The sequence below is a fragment of the Lontra canadensis genome, unplaced genomic scaffold (assembly GCF_010015895.1).
Source record: "Lontra canadensis isolate GAN:19392208 unplaced genomic scaffold, GSC_riverotter_1.0 scaffold62, whole genome shotgun sequence".
Classification (NCBI taxonomy): Eukaryota; Metazoa; Chordata; class Mammalia; order Carnivora; family Mustelidae; genus Lontra; species Lontra canadensis.
Genome location: NW_022631056.1, coordinates 311119 through 317220, shown reverse-complemented (window position 1 = coordinate 317220; position 6102 = coordinate 311119).

Below are 6102 nucleotides of genomic sequence, written 5' to 3'. Positions count from 1 at the left end.
TTTCATACACATTTTTATAAGTGAATGAGACTTCTGAATAAGGAAGCCAATAAGATTTTTTAATTCAGTTTACCATATTTGAGATTTATTCCAAGCAGTTACAGTTTATGTGAAATAAAATTACAGTAAAAACTACTGTATGGGACATTAGTCTGAACGATCATAGATTGAACTCAGTATACTCCCAAGTCTTAATCAACAGGGTTGTGTCCTGATCTGGAAAAATAAAACATTGTTATTTTATGTATTAACATCTCTGGGATAATTTCATCAGTACAATAGTGTGAACCTTGTCTCAGACCAAATTTCAGAGTGAACTGGACTATATTTCAAATAAAAATAGTGTCAAATTTTGTAGACTTTTGTAGGCTAAAAGCTTTTGATATTAGAACCACTTCAATCATTAGGATATATATTATTTTTGAAGTGAATTCTAATTCTAGGCTAACAAGAGGATGTTTATAAACAGATAAAATCTCATTAATGTAGATACTAAGAGAAATAGTTATTCATGTATTCATAAAATTAAATTCACAAAGGATGTTATTAGGACATACAATCAAAATAATTAAGTACTGTCTGTGAATTAGGATTTGAGATACAAAATCATTCAAGATATAAAATGAATGATGACCAGAATGGAAATGTACAAAATAAATGAAGTGATATATGAAGGAAATAATTTACATTGATAGAAATATCACACAGTGGGCTTTACTATCATTAGTCTGTCAAAATTATTTTAGTCTGTTTTTCACAAAGTTAAAGAGTTTCAATGAATAAAAAAATACATCTTAGTGCAAAAGTAAGCCTCATCTTTGGTGGTGAGAATTCTTAATTTCTTTATATAGGTTAGATAAAATAATATTTTTATCACATAACTAATGATATAATTTATGATTGTGTCACCTATAATAGCGTAATTCTCTTATCATATTATCCAATATTGACTATTTTTAAGGATTTTGGTGCTATCTTCTATTTTTTTACTATGTGATCATACAGATAATTTATATAGAGTAAGAGTGAGAGTCAGTTTTAAAACTTACAAATGCATAGGAAAAATGTGTGAATATAATTTGAGGCAAAATAAACTAATGTTTTAAAAGCAGTTTTCAGAGATTTGGAATATAGTATCCTTCATATAGTCCCCCTCCCCTTACAAAGTACAAAAAATTACCTCAGGTAATAAGAGACTTACTTTTGCTTGCTATATTAATTATACAACTATATGCATTTTAATTTCTTTAAATTAGTTTTAAACTTAATAAAACATATGTAAATATTTAAACTTAAATAATCAATATTTTAAATTTATCAAACAAGTAAATACTAAGAAGCCATGTTCTATATGCAGCCTCTAAAAATAACTACCTGCTTTAAAACTAACTGCATTAGAGCAGACTTTTATTGCACATAGTTACAATTTGGTAAATTTCATTTACTTCACAGTGTACAGAACTTTTTAATAATAAGTCATCTGTGTTGGTAAGATACTTTCACTTGCAAGGGACAAATAATGAATTAAAATGATTTAAGCACTCAAGAAATTTGTTCTATTACATAACAGCAATTTAGAAGTAAGCAGTTCAGTACCCCATAGCTTATTTTCATCTTTTTATGCTGAGTATTCTGGGAGTATTGGTTAGTCTCTCTCATGGTCACAAGACGGTTGCAGCAGCATCAGGCATCACATCACACCAAGCCAGTAAAGGACCTTACATTTCGTGTATTAGGTGCCAGAGACCTATGCCCAAAACACTTCTGACCACTGCAGATATGCCCCTATTTCTCACTGCCTGGCATTCAATCACATGTCAGTCACCTGAATTCATTCACTGACCAATCATGGTGGTACCACTGTGGGATCACTGTGGAATCACCATAGAATGTCTTTCCAACAAGATTTATCAAAGTTTCAGGACAGAAGCCTGGACAAAATTGGGGCTGTGAGCATAAGAAGAAAACCTAGGGTTGCTTTGAAGGCTACCAGCAATGGAGCATATGGCATTCTAATAAAAATTAAAGAAAGGACAGTAGGAAAAAATTCTAACTGAAGGCAACTTTATTTGCAGTTTTTGCTTCAACCCTAAATGAAGATAGATCACAATATGCACAGAAGGTATGTAGGAGTCAGAATCATGCATCCACAAGATTAAATCCTGGATGAAAAATTTCCCTTTCTCTACTCCACTAAATAATCTACTCACCCTGTGTCTAAACCTGTACTTTGATGTCAGCAACATAATTATTGGTCTTTGTTATGTTTCGCCAACCATTATAAATGAGCACTTACTAATGCAAATAAAATCATAATTTGAGGGGGGGGGGAGGAGTCAAGATGGCGGAGAAGTAGCAGCTGAGACTAATTCAGGTAGCGGGAGATCAGCTAGATAGCTTATCTAAAGATTGCAAACACCTACAAATCCAACGGGAGATCGAAGAGAAGAAGAACAGCAATTCTAGAAACAGAAAATCAACCACTTTCTGAAAGGTAGGACCGCAGGGGGAGGGGCCGGCTCCCGGCAAGCGGCGGAGCAACGGAGCACAAAATCAGGACTTTTAAAAGTCTGTTCGGCTGAGGGACATCGCTCCAGAGGCTTAACTGGGGTGAAGCCCAGGCGGGGCCAGTGTGGCCTCAGGTCCCGCAGGGTCACAGAAGGATCGGGGTGTCTGAGTGTCGCAGAGCTTGCAGGTATTAGAACGGGGAAGCCGGCTACAGAGACGGAGCCGAGGAGTGAGCTCACAGCTCGGGCTTACCTTGAACCTGTCACAGGCTTGGTGAGCTCGGAGTGCGTCCGGGGGCCAGGCAGACGGGAGTAATTGGGCGCTGTTCCCTGAGGGCGCACTGAGGAGTGGGGCCCCGAGCTCTCGGCTCCTCTGGGCTGGAGACTGGGAGGCCTCCATCTTCATTCCCGTCCTCCGGACTCTACGGAAAGTGCTCAGGGAACAAAAGCTCCCGAAAGCAAACCCGAGCGGATTACTCAGCCCGGCCCCTGATAAGGGCGGTGCAACTCCGCCTGAAGCAAAGACACTTGAGAATCACTACAACAGGCCCCTCCCCCAGAAGATCAACAAGAAACCCAGCCAGGACCGAGTTCACTTACGAGGAGTGCAGTTTCAATACCAAGGAGAGCAGCGGAATTCCAGAGGAGGAGAAAGCAAAGCACGGAGCTCATGGCTTTCTCCCCATGATTCTTTAGCCTTGCAGTTAATTTAATTTTTTTTTCTTTTTCAATTTTTTTTCTCTTCTTCTGCTAAAATTTTTTAACTTTTACCCTTTTCTTTTTTAACGTTTTTTAACTAGTTTATCTAATATATATTTTTTTTTCCTTTTTATATTTTTTTCATTATTAGTTTTCTTTTTTTTTTGTTTCTTTTTTCTTTTTTCTTTTTTTTTTTTTCTTTCTGAACCTCTTTTAATCCCTTTCCCCCCACCCCTCACGATTTGGGATCTCTTCTGATTTGGCTAAAGCATATTTTCCTGGGGTTGTTGCCACCCTTTTAGTATTTTACTTACTCCTTCATATACTCTTATCTGGACAAAATTACAAGGCGGAAAAATTCACCACAAAAAAAAGAACAAGAGGCAGTACCAAAGGCTAAGGACCTAATCAATACAGGCATTGGTAATATGTCAGATCTAGAGTTCAGAATGACGATTCTCAAGGTTCTAGCCGGGCTCAAAAAAGGCATGGAAGATATTAGAGAAACCCTCTCGGGAGATATAAAAGCCCTTTCTGGAGAAATAAAAGAACTAAAATCTAATCAAGTTGAAATCAAAAAAGCTATTAATGAGGTGCAATCAAAAATGGAGGCTCTCACTGCTAGGATAAATGAGGCAGAAGAAAGAATTAGCGATATAGAAGACCAAATGACAGAGAATAAAGAAGCTGAGCAAACGAGGGACAAACAACTACTGGAACACAAAGGCAGAATTCGAGAGATAAGTGACACCATAAGACGAAACAACATTAGAATAATTGGGATTCCAGAAGAAGAAGAAAGAGAGAGGGGAGCAGAAGGTATATTGGAGAGAATTATTGGAGAAAATTTCCCTAATATGGCAAAGGGAACAAGCATCAAAATCCAGGAGATTCAGAGAACCCCACTCAAAATCAATAAGAATAGGTCCACACCCCGTCACCTAATAGTAAAATTTACAAGTCTTAGTGACAAAGAGAAAATCCTGAAAGCAGCCCAGGAGAAGAAGTCTGTAACATACAATGGTAAAAATATTAGATTGGCAGCAGACTTATCCACAGAGACCTGGCAGGCCAGAAAGAGCTGGCATGATATATTCAGAGCACTAAACGAGAAAAACATGCACCCAAGAATACTATATCCAGCTAGGCTATCATTGAAAATAGAAGGAGAGATTAAAAGCTTCCAGGACAAACAAAAACTGAAAGAATTTGCAAACACCAAGCCAGCTCTACAGGAAATATTGAAAGGGGTCCTCTAAGCAAAGAGAGAGCCTAAAAGTAGTAGATCAGAAAGGAACAGAAACAATATACAATAACAGTCACCTTACAGGCAATACAGTGGCACTAAATTCATATCTCTCAATAGTTACCCTGAATGTTAATGGGCTAAATGCCCCAATCAAAAGACACAGGGTATCAGAATGGATAAAAAAAACAAAACCCATCTATATGTTGCCTACAAGAAACTCATATGAAACCTGAAGACACCTTCAGATTTAAAGTGAGGGGGTGGAAAAGAATTTACCATGCTAATGGACATCAGAAGAAAGCAGGAGTGACAATCCTTATATTTTAGGATTTTAGATCAATTAGATTTTAAACCAAAGACTATAATAAGAGAAGAAGGACACTATATCATACTCAAAGGATCTGTCCAACAAGAAGATCTAACAATTGTAAATATCTATGCCCCTAACGTGGGAGCAGCCAACTATATAAACCAATTAATAACAAAATCAAAGAAACACATCGACAATCATACAATAATAATAGGGGACTTTAACACTCCCCTCACTGAAATGGACAGATCATCCAAGCAAAAGATCAACAAGGAAATAAAGGCCTTAAATGACACACTGGACCAGATGGACATCACAGATGTATTCAGAACATTTCATCCCAAAGAACAGAATACACATTCTTCTCTAGGGCACATGGAACATTCTCCAGAATAGATCACATCCTTGGTTCTAAATCAGGTCTCAACCGGTATCAAAAGATTGGGATCATTCCCTGCATATTTTCAGACCACAATGCTCTGAAGCTAGAACTCAATCGCAAGAGGAAATTTGGAAAGAACCCAAATACATGGAGACTAAACAGCATCCTTCTAAAGAATGAATGGGTCAGCCAGGAAATTAAAGAAGAATTGAAAAAATTCATGGAAACAAATGATAATGAAAACACAACGGTTCAAAATCTGTGGGACACAACAAAGGCAGTCCTGAGAGGAAAATATATAGCGGTACAAGCCTTTCTCAAGAAACAAGAAAGGTCTCAGGTACACAACCTAACCCTACACCTAAAGGAGCTGGAGAAAGAACAAGAAAGAAACCCTAAACCCAGCAGGAGAAGAGAAATCATAAAGATCAGAGCAGAAATCAATGAAATAGAAACCAAAAAAAACAATAGAACAAATCAACGAAACTAGGAGCTGGTTCTTTGAAAGAATTAGTAAGATTGATAAGCCCCTGGCCAGACTTATCAAAAAGAAAAGAGAAAGGACCCAAATCAATAAAATCATGAATGAAAGAGGAGAGATCACAACTAACACCAAAGAAATACAGACAATTATAAGAACATATTATGAGCAACTCTATGCCAACAAATTTGACAATCTGGAAGAAATGGATGCATTCCTAGAGACATATAAATTACCACAACTGAACCAGGAAGAAATAGAAAGCCTGAACAGACCCATAACCAGTATGGAGATTGAAACAGTCATCAACAATCTCCAAACAAACAAAAGCCCAGGGCCAGAGGGCTTCCCGGGGGAATTCTACCAAACATTTAAAGAAGAATTAATTCCTATTCTCCTGAAACTGTTCCAAAATATAGAAATGGAAGGAAAACTTCCAAACTCATTTTATGAGGCCAGCATCACCTTGATCCC